This window comes from Aquarana catesbeiana, linkage group LG04 (genome assembly GCF_042186555.1).
Source record: "Aquarana catesbeiana isolate 2022-GZ linkage group LG04, ASM4218655v1, whole genome shotgun sequence".
Taxonomy (NCBI): Eukaryota; Metazoa; Chordata; class Amphibia; order Anura; family Ranidae; genus Aquarana; species Aquarana catesbeiana.
This window is the reverse complement of record NC_133327.1, coordinates 470050062-470064355: the sequence shown is the minus strand read 5'-3', so window position 1 is coordinate 470064355 and position 14294 is coordinate 470050062.

Here is a 14294-nt window from a genome sequence, read left to right as displayed (position 1 = left end):
AATAATAATAGGTGCGGGAGGACCTGGTCTATGATCCGGAAATGGATCTGGCACAACAGGCTTTAGCAAGGATACATGAAACACAGGGTGGAATGAGGCACATGCGCGGATGCCTGAGAGAGCAGTCGCGCTTTCTTAGAGCTCCGCTCCTGGGATAGACACACCGGAGAATAAATAATCTCTCCGTCGCCGCAAACGACTTCAGCTTCTGCCGCTTTCCTCCTGGAGCTTTCTGGTACGAAACTATGGTCCTGAGAGGCCCTAAATTGAAGTACAAAGCCGGTAATCCTAAAGAGATGCCGTCCAGGTCGGCACCTAATATGGCGTCGCCAGGTACCTCACAGCCTGCCTCACAGCATCCCTCACAGCGCACCACACAGCGCGCTTCTACTCCCCTGCCACACAGCCTGAATACACAGAACTCTGACGGTGAATCAGATTCTGAAGCTGGAAATTAATTTTCTGTACCTCAATCTGGCATGTTTAAACAATTCGTAATAATGCTAAAGAAAGCATTAAAACAAACATCTGACCATATAACAGATAAGCTTACCAGGGAGATAAGGGAATTGGGACAGAGAACAGATGAACTAGAAGTGCGGGTTGATGAAATAGAAAATCACACACAGCAACACATTGACGAGATTAAATACCTCAAGGAGGAAAAACTTATCCTGCTATCTCGTTTAGAGGAGCAGAAAAATAGAGACCGTCGTGCAAACATAAGAATTAGAGGAATTCCTGAGAACATTCTAGATTTACAGACCACAATGCTTGCACTTTTTCAGGAATTACAGCCTGACATCCCAGTCGAAAGCCTAGAAATGGACAGAGTACATAGAACATTGGCCCCACGCAAATCTAACGGTCCCCCTAGGGACATAATAGTTAGATTTCATTATTATAGAACAAAAGAGCAGCTACTCGCCACAGCCAGAGGGAAAAAAGCACTTGTCTTTCAAGGTAATGAATATCAGCTTTACACAGACATCGCCCCACTTACAGTAGCCAAGCGACGTGCACTTAAGCCACTATTGCAAGTTCTTCAACAACACCAAATTATATACCATTGGGGGTTTCCATTTTCACTTCGATTTACTCAGCTTACAAACAAATATGTCTGTCGCTCCTCAGAAGAATTACAATCGACTCTGATCGACATTGGACTTTTAGATACAGGTGTAACTAAAGATCTTTCTCGCAGACGCTCCACTTCCAGTTCTCCTCCACTCCAAAATACCGCAAGCTCAAGACCTTCAGCTTCTACTTCGCAAAATCAACATAAACGGGGACGTTTTGAAAATCTATCACCACCCAACGAAGACTCTATGGACTGAATCTAAACTTCCGATCGGTTTGTTTCATAAAAATGACACCTAGCAAATTATGCTGGGTTGGGGGGTTTTTTCTTTTTTTTTCTTTTTTTTATTTTTCTTTCCCTCTTTGAGACACACTCATTTTTCATTACTACTCAGGAGCATTTATCTAGATATGTATTTGCGTATATGTGCATAGGTATGTATGTGTATGTGTATATGGGTGTATATATATAGATGCGTATGTATATGTGTGTATTTCTATATGAGTATGCATATGTAGTTGTATGTATTTATGTATATGTGTGTGTGTATGTGTGTACGTATATAAATATATATGCATGTATGTGTGTGTACGTGTATGTTTGTATATGTGTGTGTATATATGTATATACATATGCATGTATTCATATGTGTGTGTATATATATATATATATATATATATATATATATATATATATATATATATATATATATATATATATATATATATATATTTTTATATATTTATTTCTTTTTTATTTATTATTATTATTATTATTATTATTATTCATTTATTTATTTATTTATTATTTTCTCTTTTCGGAATATCTTCTAGTACTCGTAGGTAGATTACCGCACTACTTACAATAATATTTTATGGTTTATTCACCATTGGTTCCGGTTTAATTAACCTTTGGGGGTTTTTTATTTTTTTTATTTGTTTAACTACACCTAGGCTATATTGTTTCGTGTTTTGTGTTTTGTTATATATACAATATATATTGTTATGTTCATCAATTTTTTATTTATCATATATTTAACACAAACTCGGCCAGATGGTTTCTTATATGGAATGATCCTGAAATAACTATTATTTTATTACTACATTTATAGTTATAGTTATTGTATCTAAAGATTAGTTACAATGTTTTTTGTATGTTCTCCGGTGGCGTCTATCCCACAGGAACTTCTTGTTGCCCCCTTATCACCCTCGGACTCCTGTTACTGTTATGCAGGTTCTTGAGAGTGATTCTGGAACATCTCGGGGATTCTTTGATACCCCCCTGAGACGTTCCCACACCCTATTTGTATGCTGCCAATTATGGATATTTTATATATCTTATAGGGTTTTTCGATTCTTTTTTATTCTACCCTTTTTTACTCTATCTTTTTTCTTCTCTTTTTTCTCCTCTTTCTTTTTCTCTCTCCTGGTGGTGGTTCTGGCTCTAGCCCTAGATTATGCTCCTTTTACCATATTGTTTTCCCTGGATTTATTATGGCCCCCATAAACATTTTATCCTTGAATGTACAAGGCTTCAACATCCCGCAAAAGCGAACCAAAGCAATGCGTGCTTTTGCAACTAAAAAAGCACATATTATTTGTCTTCAGGAGACCCACTTCATCGATAAAGCTTGTCCTAAATTTCTTTCCGCCTCTTACCCTCAATTTTACACAGCTTCAGCCACAACTAAACAACGTGGGACCCTTATTGGTTTCCATCGTTCTACGCCATTTTCTCTTACCTCACAAGTATGTGACCCTGAGGGTAGATATATTCTACTCACAGGCCTTATTGCTGATACCGCAATTACATTGGTATCTTACTATGCTCCAAATAGACACCCAGAAGCCTTTCTATCACACCTTTTTCAGGTGGTGGAAGCCCATAAGATTGGTACCGTTGTGTTATGTGGAGATTCTAATACTACCGTTTTTCCTTTTCTAGATAAGTCCCCACCTAACCCTATTTCAAATATGCATAAACAAACTTTTCAACAGCTGCTTACTACACATGGTCTGGTAGATACATGGCGAGAAATTAACCCAACTAGCAAAAATTTTACACATTACTCTTATCCACATAAGTCTTTTTCACGTATAGACCACATACTTACTCCATCAAGCATGTTACCTGAGATTATTTCCTCTATTATCATTCCTTACACATGGACTGACCATTCTGCAGTTTTTACTACTCTGGCCTCCACGATTCCACGGTCACATGATATGACTTGGTGTATTAATGATACTACATTGACTCATCCCTCACATTGCCTAGAAATTGAAACAGCTCTTAAGGAATACCTCTCACTTAATGATACAGAAGACATTTCAGCCCTAACACTATGGGAAGCCCATAAAGCTGTCATCCGAGGCAGGTTGATACAGCAAGCGTCAGCTCTCAAGAGAGAACGTAAACTTACGTTTGCAAAGTTAGAGGCTAACTTTAATAAATGCCATGAGACCTTTCAATCTGCCCCGAATGCCATCAACACTATTAAATTAGATAGGGCTTGTCTTGATCTTGACCTTTTTTTGACCGACTCTGCAGACAAACTTCTACGTAAACGACAACACATTCAATATCTTAAAGCCAACAAGCCAGACACACCTATGGCACGTAGCCTAAAGAGAATCCATCATCCACACACATCTATTAGACTTAAAACATCACAAGATGCATATACTAACAATCCTGTGAAAATATTAGAGATTTTTTGCTCAAATTTAGCTAAACTCTATTCCCCTGCTCAGAATTTCAATAAGAATAAAGCAGATGCCCTGTTCGCTGATATTAAATTACCAACTCTAGAACATGAACAACTTCATTTTCTTGAGGATCCCATTACTCCATTAGAAGTCCAAGTCGCTATTAAAGCACTAAAGCCTCATAAAAGACCAGGCCCGATGGGTTTTCGGCTTCATATTTTAAACAATTTTCGTCTATTTTAACACCTATATTGACTAGAGCCTTTAACTCTATACTAGCTGGAAATTCATTTAGTAATGAATCCTTATTCTCCATTATCTCTATGCTTCCTAAACCTAAATCAGATACCACATCTTGGACTAACTATCGACCCATATCTTTATTAAATCTGGACATTAAATTATTAGCCAAAATCCTAGCAAATAGACTAAATCCTGTCATTGGCAAACTTATTCACCGCGACCAAACGGGCTTTATGCCCACGCGTCAAGCAGGAGACAATATTAGAAGAGCGCTCTTATTGACACATGCAGCTAAAATAAGACATATTCCGACTTGCCTTCTATCTTTAGACATTAGAAAGGCATTTGATTCGGTTACATGGCCATATATGTATTTTATCCTCCAAAAATGGGGCTTTGGAAAAAATTTTTGTCTTGGATCTCTTCTTTATATGGTAATCCTAGAGCATACATTAAATATATGGGCTACAAATCTGCCATGATAGATATTAGAAGAGGTACAAGACAAGGTTGCCCTTTATCCCCTTTACTTTTCGCCCTACTTATAGAACCCTTGGCTCACTTAATTAGGAATAACCCCAATATTAAAGGAGTGGAATTAGGTGGACATCAACATAAAATTTGTCTTTTCGCAGACGATATACTTATATTTTTAACTCATCCTCATATCTCCACTCCTAACCTTCTTGACATTCTAGATAAATTCGCCCATGTTTCAGGACTTCAAGTCAATCCCAATAAATCTAATGCGCTCAATGTCTCCTTATCACAAGCTGAACTACAACAAGCCCAAACATCATTACCATTTAATTGGGTAACACAATATATCCCATATTTAGGAGTCCAACTCACAGCCTCATTATCAAATTTGTTTACAACAAACTATTTACCACTATTGAAACAAGTCACTGGTTTAATGAAACAATGGTCCTCCCTCCCTTTATCTTGGCTCGGGAGGATCAATGCTATAAAAATGTCCATATTACCAAAATTTTTGTATTTATTTAGGGTACTTCCTATCCAAATACCATCTTATTTCTTAAGACTTTTGCAATGCAGAGTCATGTCTTTTATATGGGGTAATACCAAACCACGTATCCCTAAATCAACACTCTTTCTTGACAAGCTTAGTGGTGGATTAGGATTACCTAGTTTTTCTTCTTACTACTATGCAGCACAATTGTCACAACTGCCTAAATATCATGCGAACATGGAATCTCCACTATGGGTTGCTATCGAAGCTATCGAAATTGACCCTATATCTGTAGCTAATATGTTATGGTTATCCCCCAAAGATAGAACTCATTTATCTAACCCCATAACTAAGCATTCCCTGAACATATGGGATAAATTCAGAAGCTCTCTTAAACTTCAATCCACTCACAACCCCCTCCTTTCCTTCATTAGGAACCCTGCTTTTTATCCAGCATGGAGATTTCCGATGTCATTCACGGCCTGGTCTTCTAAAAATTTGGTTCGTTTTCATGATTTAGTTTCCACTAAATCTATTTATACTTTCCCCACTCTTTGTGATATTTATAAGCTCCCTATTACTGAGTTGTTCCGCTATTTACAAATCAAAAATTTTTATATACCCTTGATCAAGACGGGATCAATACTCAATCAATTGTCGCAATTCGAAAGAATCTGTAAAAGTGACCCTCACACCAGAGGACTGATTTCACTTTTATATAAACAACTCAATTCGTTATCTACTGACACTCTACCTTCTTACGCTACTAAATGGTCAATAGACATGAACAGAACATTTAGTACAGATGAATGGCGTAGTATCTGGATAGCCAGTAAAAACTCCTCTCCTAACTGTTTCACACTGGAAACCAATTTTAAAGTCCTGGCACGTTGGTATTTGGTACCAGCTAGAATAGCTAAATTTGTCCCCTCGTATTCAGAGTATTGCTATCGTGGTTGCACTTCACCTGGTACTCACTTTCACATTTGGTGGCAATGCCCGATTGTTCAAATCTTCTGGAAAAATTTTTTTGATATGGCCTCTAAAGCTCTAGAAACCAGGATATCTTCTGATCCGGCCCTGGCACTTCTAAATCTTAAACCTCTGGGTCTTACTCGGGCTCAATTTCAATTACTAATACATCTCACAACTGCTGCCAAACAAACTATAGCTAAAGCATGGAAAACTCAAACACTAGTTGTGGCTGAAGCTAAACACCGAATGAATAAGGCTCTTATCTTTCACAAAATGTCATCTATTGAAGATAATAATATCAAAAAATATCACAAAATTTGGCAACCTTGGGTTAAACATCATCTATCTACAGACTTCGATCTAACTCTGTTGCTGCCTAACTGATAATTATTGATGTTTATTACATCTTCCTGTTAATATTTTTTATTATAGGTACCCCCAGGGCTGGGGTCTGACCACCACCACGAGAACCTTCTCTTTCTCTCTCTTCCTCTCTCTTCTTGTCTTTTTCATTTTTCTTCTTCTTTTCCTTCTCTTCCTTCTATTTATTTTTCATATATGATTTATGAACATGGGACCACGACTTATTCCTTTTACTCATGTATACAACTTAGAGCATCGGTTACAGCTATCCTACTGAATTCTTATTTATTATAGCTTCTCTATGACGTTTAAGTAAGGCAATTGAATATCATAGGGTTTACTTTAAGACCCCGGTATACCTTATAAAAATACACTTTTCTTTCGGTTCGAGATAAACGTCATTTATTTTTTTTAAAGAATGCTCCTACTCGTTCACAGTTTGAACCCATTAGGGGTGGACGGGTGGTGAAGAGCTATATTTTATTTTTATTTATTTATTATTATTATTATTATTCAGGATTTATATAGCGCCAACAGTTTACGCAGCGCTTTACAATATAAAAGGGAGACAATACAGTTATAATACAATACAATACAATACGATTAAGAGGGCCCTGCTCAGAAGAGCTTACAATCTAATAGGGTGGGGCAGGTGGTACAAAAGGTTGTAACTGTGGGGAATGAGCTGGTGGAAGTGGTAGGAGATTAGTTGGAGACATTATAGGCTTTCCTGAAGAGATGAGTTTTCAGGGATTGCCTGAAGGTAGCAAGAGTAGGGGATAGCCGGATAGATGGAGGTAGCGAGTTCCAGAGGATGGGAGAGGCTCTGGAGAAATCCTGGAGACGAGCATGGGAGGAGGAGATGAGAGAGCTTGAAATCAGGAGGTCTTGAGAAGAGCGGAGAGGTCGATTTGGGCGATATTTGGAGACAAGATTAGTGATGTAGCTTGGGGCAGAGTTGTGAATGGCTTTGTATGTTGCGGTTAGAATTTTGAATTTAATTCGCTGGGTGATTGGGAGCCAGTGTAGGGATTGAAGTAGAGGGTTGGCAGACACTGAGCGGTTGGTAAGGTGGATAAGTCTGGCAGCAGCATTCATGATAGACTGAAGAGGGGATAGCCTATGGAGCGGTAAGCCAATGAGAAGGGTTTTGCAATAATCAAGGCGAGAGATAACAAGGGAGTGAATGAGGAGCTTGGTGGTTTCATTTGTTAAAAAAGGGCGAATTTTAGAGATGTTACGGAGGTGAATTCTACAAACTTTTGACAGCGATTGGATTTGAGGCTGAAATGACAAGCCAGAGTCTAGAATTACACCCAGTACCCTGGCGTGAGGGGAGGGACTGATGGTTGCATTGTTGATTTTGATGGAAAAGTCATGGAGGGGGGCACGGGCGGGGGGGAATATTAATAGCTCAGTTTTAGAGAGATTTAGTTTAAGGAAGTGGTGCGACATCCATGCTGATATGTCTATTTATTTAATATCTTTGAAAGAATGAATATATAATTCGGGGATATCTTATATTTTATTTTGTTAATTATTACTTTTTTCCTTCCTAAGTTATACCAATATTTTTTTTTCTTGTACAACAATTGCTGTATATCCTATTCTTATTTCTACCCTCAAAAAGTGACTACATATATGAATATCTGATTATTTTATTCATTATGAATCTCCCATGTTTGTAATTTTTTCTTTCTTGTTCTTGTTATCATATGTCTTTTCTTATATAAACTTCAATAAAAATATTGAACAAGAAACACTGGGTGGATTTTAAAAGACTCAGGTAAGGTTAATTCAAAAGAAACATCATTAATTTTTCTCCTTACCGGAAATGGTCCTACGAACCTTGGTGCCAGCTTCCTTGAAGGACATAGCATCTTCAAATTTGTTGTTGAAAGCCATACTTGATCTCCTGGTTGCAAGATCAGTTCCCCCCTTCTTTTCTTGTCAAATGATTTCTTGCTGTCCTCCTGCGCTTTCGCGATGGTTTCCTGTAACAACATATTATTGCGAGAGAAAAAGTCCAGAGTATCCTGGACCGCTGGAACGGAAGATTCTGTGACAAGATTAGGTAAGAAGGTGGGATGGAATCCATAATTAGCAAAGAATGGTTGGCATTATTATAGGCAAATTCCGCCAGAGGTAATAATGATACCCAATCATCCTGGACAATAGAAGTAAAACAACGGATGTATTGTTCTAGGGTTTGATTAGTCCTCTCCCTCTGCTCATTAGTTTGGGGGTGGTAAGCAGAAGAGAGTGAGAGTTCAATCTGTAGGGTCTCGCACAAGGCCTTCCAAAATCTGGATGTGAACTGGACACCGCGATCAGACACAATATTTGCGGGGACTCCATGGAGTCTGACAATTTTTTTTATAAACACCCGAGCGGTTTCTGCAGCCGATGGTGTACTCTTTAGAGGAATGAAATGAGCCATCTTTGATAAGTATTCCACTACCACAAAGATAGCGGTACATTCTTCAGTAGGTGGAAGTTCAATTATAAAATCCATAGCAATCATCTTCCACTGTCTGTCAGGTATAGGCAAAGGTCTGAGTAATCCCCAAGCTTTGTTACGGGAACTTTTACTCCGGATGCAGGTGGTGCATGCATTTACATAGGCTCTGCAGTCTTTCTTCAAACCTGGTCACCAAAATGAGCGTTGTACAAGTTAGACAGTCTTATGAACCCCAAAATGGCCTGCCAAAGGGTGGTCATGACAAACCCCCAAGATCATTGCTCGAACCTTTTTAGGTACAAAAACCTGCTTACCCCTCCATAATAGCCCATTCTTTGCTTGTAGTGTGACCCCTGGAGGACTGGGTGTTTCTACAGAAGCTTGCTGTAACTGAGACATAAGGTCAGTGTGTAATAGTAGGAAATTTCCAGCTGGTAAAATGGTGTCTGGTATTAGGATGTCTCTTGGATCTTCGAACATGCGCGACAACGCATCAGGCTTAGTGTTCTTTGATCCGGGCCTGTACGTAATATGGAAGGAGAATCTTGAGAAAAAGAGTGCCCAGCGAGCTTGGCGTGGTTTGAGGTGTTTAGCGGATCGCAGATATTCAAGATTCTTATGATGTGTGTAGATCAGAATTGGATGGGCCGCTCCCTCGAACAAGTACCTCCATTCCCCCAGCGCGGCTTTGATCACCAAAAGTTCCCGATCCCCAACATCGTAGTTTCTTTCAGCTGATGTGAGTTTGCGTGAAAAGAATGCCACTGGATGGGTCACTTCTTTGAGGCCTTGACGTTGTGATAGAATGGCCCCAACTGCACTTTCTGAAGCATCCACCTCCACAATATAGGGCAAGGTAGAGTCTGGGTGACTTAAGACAGGAGCAATGGTAAACCGTCTCTTCAAAATTTCAGAAGCAGCTTGAGCCTCAGAAGTCCAACAGAAACGGATACCTTGTTTGGTCAGCTGTGTAATAGGGTGAATGATAGCAGAAAAGTTCTTGATAAACTTGCGATAAAAATTGGCAAAGCCCACGAATCATTGTATTCCCTTCTTGTCTGTGGGGGCTGGCCAATCTAGTATCGCTGAGACTTTCTGTGGATCCATCTTGATCCCTTCGGTCGAAATGATCAGACTTAAGAACAGGATGCTCCGTTGCTCAAAGTCGCATTTCTCGGCTTTGGCATAAAGTTCATATTTGCGGAGCCGGCACAATACACTTTTAACATGCCCTCGGTGCACCTCTAATGATACAGAGAATATCAAGATGTCATCAAGGTAGACAACCACGAAAATATCCAGAAAGTCTTTGAAAATGTCGTTAATAAAGTACTGGAAGGTGGCAGGGGCATTACAAAGGCCAAAGGGCATAACTAGATATTCAAAGTGCCCAAATCGGGTACGGAAGGCAGTTTTCCATTCATCCCCTTCTCGTATGCGAACCAGGTTATAGGCCCCTCTTAAATCCAGCTTAGTAAAAATGCTTGCCAATTTGAGTCTTTGGAACAGTTCAGGGACTAGAGGAAGGGGGTAGCGATTTTTCACTGTTATTTTATTTAGATCACGATAGTCCACACATGGTCTCAGGGAATGATCCTTCTTTTCTACGAAAAATATACCGGCACCGGCCATTGAAGTAGAGGGACGGATGAATCCTTTCTGCAGATTCTCATCAATATAGTCCTTCAGAACTCCTGATTCCCGCTCAGATAAAGGGAAGATGCGCCCGAATGGAATCTCGGCCCCAGGAAGGAGCTCAATAGGGCAGTCATAAGGTCTGTGTGGAGGAAGGGTGTCTGCTCCTCATTTACTGAAAATGTCCAGGTATTCGTGGTAAGAATTCGGAACTACCTGACATAATTCAGGGTCTGCGTCCATACACAGCAGGGTAGCAGGTGATGGTGGTGAAGTTCTCCAAACAGTGTCTCTGGCAATATGCTGACTGGAACTTGACACTTCCGGATTTCCAGTCTATCTGTGGGTTGTGGGCCTGTAGCCAGGGTAGGCCCAGGATGATGGGAAATAAGGGCAAAGAAATTGTGTCTAAACGCAGCAGCTCTCGGTGGTTGGTGGAGGAGATGGTCAGCATCGGTGGGGTCTCCTTGGTTACCAGTCCAGATTTAATGCGAGACCCATTGGCCAGGAATACAGTGAGTCCCTGTCCTCTGGTTTATAGAGGAATGTGTTGCTGAGCTGCGAAGGACTGGTCGATGAAACAACTACACGCTCCAGAATCAATAATAGCGGTCACTGATACGGTTCTTCCTGGTAGTTGGAAGGAAACAGGCAGAGCGATATGAGCTGAGCTGGCAGACAAGGCAGGCAGGGGTGACTGCTTGAGTGAAGAAAGGGAAAGACACTTATGCAGCTTGGCAGGACAAGGTATGTACGAAGTGACCAGCTTCTCCACAGTACAGGCAGAGGTTATTTACTCGTCGGCGTTGGCGTTCTTCTGGAGTCAATGAAGAGCGAATCAGGCCCAATTGCATGGGTTTAGGCACCTCTGGAGTGGGGAAAGCGGAATTTCCAGGAGCCGGGTTAGGAGAAGCAGGGATTTTAGATAACATTCAGGTTGGACGGAAGTGCTGTGTGGTTCTTTCAGACCTGCGTTCTCGTAGGCGCCGGTCAATCTGAATGGACAGAGTGATTAGGGCTTCCAGAGAGCTTGGCACCCTGACCCGAGCGAGCTCATCTTTCAGGCTTTCCGAGAGACCCAGACGAAATTGATGAGGCAGAGCTGCGTCATTCCAGCTAGTGTCTGCACTCCAGCGTCTAAAGTCAGTGACATAGTCCTCTGGCGCTCTACGGCCTTGCTGGAGTGCATGAAGAGTGGCTTCAGCAGTGGTGGTATGTTGTAGGTCATCATAAATCAGCGCCATGGCATCAAAGAACATTTGCATGGTGTTTAGTTGTACATTGTTCTCTTCTAACAGCCGGTGGGCCCAAGACTGTGGTTCCCCTTGGAGGAGGCAAATAATGAATCTCACCTTGGTGGTTTCCAGGGAAAAAGTCTGTGTCTGAAGAGCAAAGTAGAGCTGACAGGCATTGCGAAAGGCTCTAAATTTACTCCGATCACCGGAAAACCTCTCAGAAGTAGGTACATGAGGCTCAGGGGGTAACATCATTACTGTATGGCTGGCTAAAGTCCCAGCTTGGGTGATGGAGGAGGCAGGATCAGATGCAGGAGCTGTGGTTGCTGGATTGGACAGGGACTGTACCTGCTCTTCGAGACACACGTATCCTTCCTGCAGCGACTTAACCACCTGTGTAAGAGAAGCAAGGTGCTGACATATTTAATTCACTGGAGAGGGTCCTCTTGCAGGCTCAGACATGGCTGTTTGGTACTGTTACGTACCTGGGATGTGAGCCTGACGTGTAGAGGAAGGCCTCTCGTACAGCTCCGGCTCTCGGACTACTGGTAGTGATACAGCAGCCACAGGAGCACGGTGGTGTATGAGTGCCTGTAAACAGTTCAATAGTCTATGTAGTAGCGGTGATCAGCAGGCAGATAGTAGATGAGCTGACACGATGCTTGACTGGTGGCAGGCTGGGATGAGCCACAGAGCAGTACCAGATGCAGGCTTGCAGGGCTGGGAGCTGTAGCAGGCTGGATGAGCGAGATGCAGGGTCAGACAGGCCGGGTCGGTAATAATCAGGCAGATCAGGCATAGACGGTAGGCAGAAGAGAGGTCGGGTCACAAGCCAGTACCAGCAAGTAGTACCGGAAGATCAGCAGACAGAATCAGCAGGCAGGATCAGAGTCTATGGGAAGCCGAGATCAGAACAGCAAGCCGGATCAGAATCAGAGGTCACACAGGAAACAGGATACAACACAGGAGCTGCAGACCAAACAGCAATGAACCTCTGTCGGAGCCCTGTTTAAATAGCCCGCCTGACTTCAGTATTAGTGACAGGTGTGTGTCTTAAAGTGCTAGTACGCATGCGTGCACGCCGCGCACTTACATGGAAAGCCTGTCTTCCCTGACAACCTCCCACAGGTTTCTGTTTTCTTGATACAAATCAAGAAAACGTGTCAAAAATTCTTCCTCCTTAAAAGGATTCATTTTTGCTGAAAGACAAGACACAAGATAAAAACTGTAATGTCAGTCCAAACTCCCAGTATTATATTTGGCTCAATCTAGGGTACACACACACACCAAACACATTCACCAAACACACACCCACGTTTAATCTTACCTTCGTTTCTGACGCTCGCTACTTCCGCTCGGACATACGTAGGCCAGCGTAATAGCTTTATATACACTGCACATGTGTCATGCTACGCCTGCATCGCCCGCCCCTGACGTTCTTTAGTACGATTTGTCCCCTTCACTCTTCGTTGCGCAGTGGCAGGATATAGAGAAAGATGGCGGAGAGATTATCTGCAAGTAGCGCGGAGGAAAGCCCGGAGCCACAACCATCCAGATCCAGGAGGAGATATAAGGCCACCAACATGGCCTTTGAAGAGATGGTGGAGATGGTGTCCATATTGAGAAGGGAGGACTACGATGGCAAAAAAGGACTGTACACCCGACCCAATATGCGGAAGGACAAAAAAATGTCCTCAGTTGTCACCGCTCTTGAACAAAAATTTGGCACTAAACATGTTAAAGAACAATTGAGGAAGCGGTGGTCTGACCTCAAAAGTAGGGAGCCTGAACAATATTGGTGAATAAAGAAGCTGCTTAAAAAAAGTAAGTACTTGTGTGTTCCGAATGACATACTTAACTTGCATGCTGATCCATATGCTTTTCGTTTATACAGCATCGTTCGTAAAGACCGTTCTTTTGAAAAAACATATGATACTAGGAAAATTACGGTTTTTTTTCGCCAAATACGATGGTACAGGGTTTGGACATACATTTAGGTCTTGATAATTTGTCGTATTCCAAAAATGTGGTGATGTTGTGTAGATGTGTTTGAAAATATAATGCTTCTTCAAAAATGATTCAGTGTAATGTAAGGACAGGACACAGCAGCTGTTTCCACATCTAGACTCATGAGCACTACTGTACTATGAGACACCAGAGAAAATTTTGGGGGGTAATACACATAGGGGCTCCAGGGGATACTTGAGGTCTCTGCATCTGTGAAACTTGCATGAAAATGTGTATTGTTTGGCATTTTTGGGCAGAGTGAATTTTAATCCTGTCTTCAAAATTTTTGGTGCCAAAAAATGACAATTGTCCACAACTTCTAACGAACGTTTCAAATTCCTTTTTCAAGACTGAAATATCACTGTGTTTTAACTATACCTTTTGTTTAATTATCATAGGGTAGAAAAGACTCAGACAACAGTCCAAGGATCCCAGGACCCCCCCCAAGTCACCAGCCTGAAGCTGAAATGACCCCAAGCTCCAGCCCAAGACCACGCCCACCCGACGAGCTGGAGGAAGGAGAGGTGGAGGAAGTGTGCGATATTTCCACCCCACCAAGTGAGTGACTGACACCCCAGCTTAAGTTCATCTATTTAGGCGTGCATATTTTACA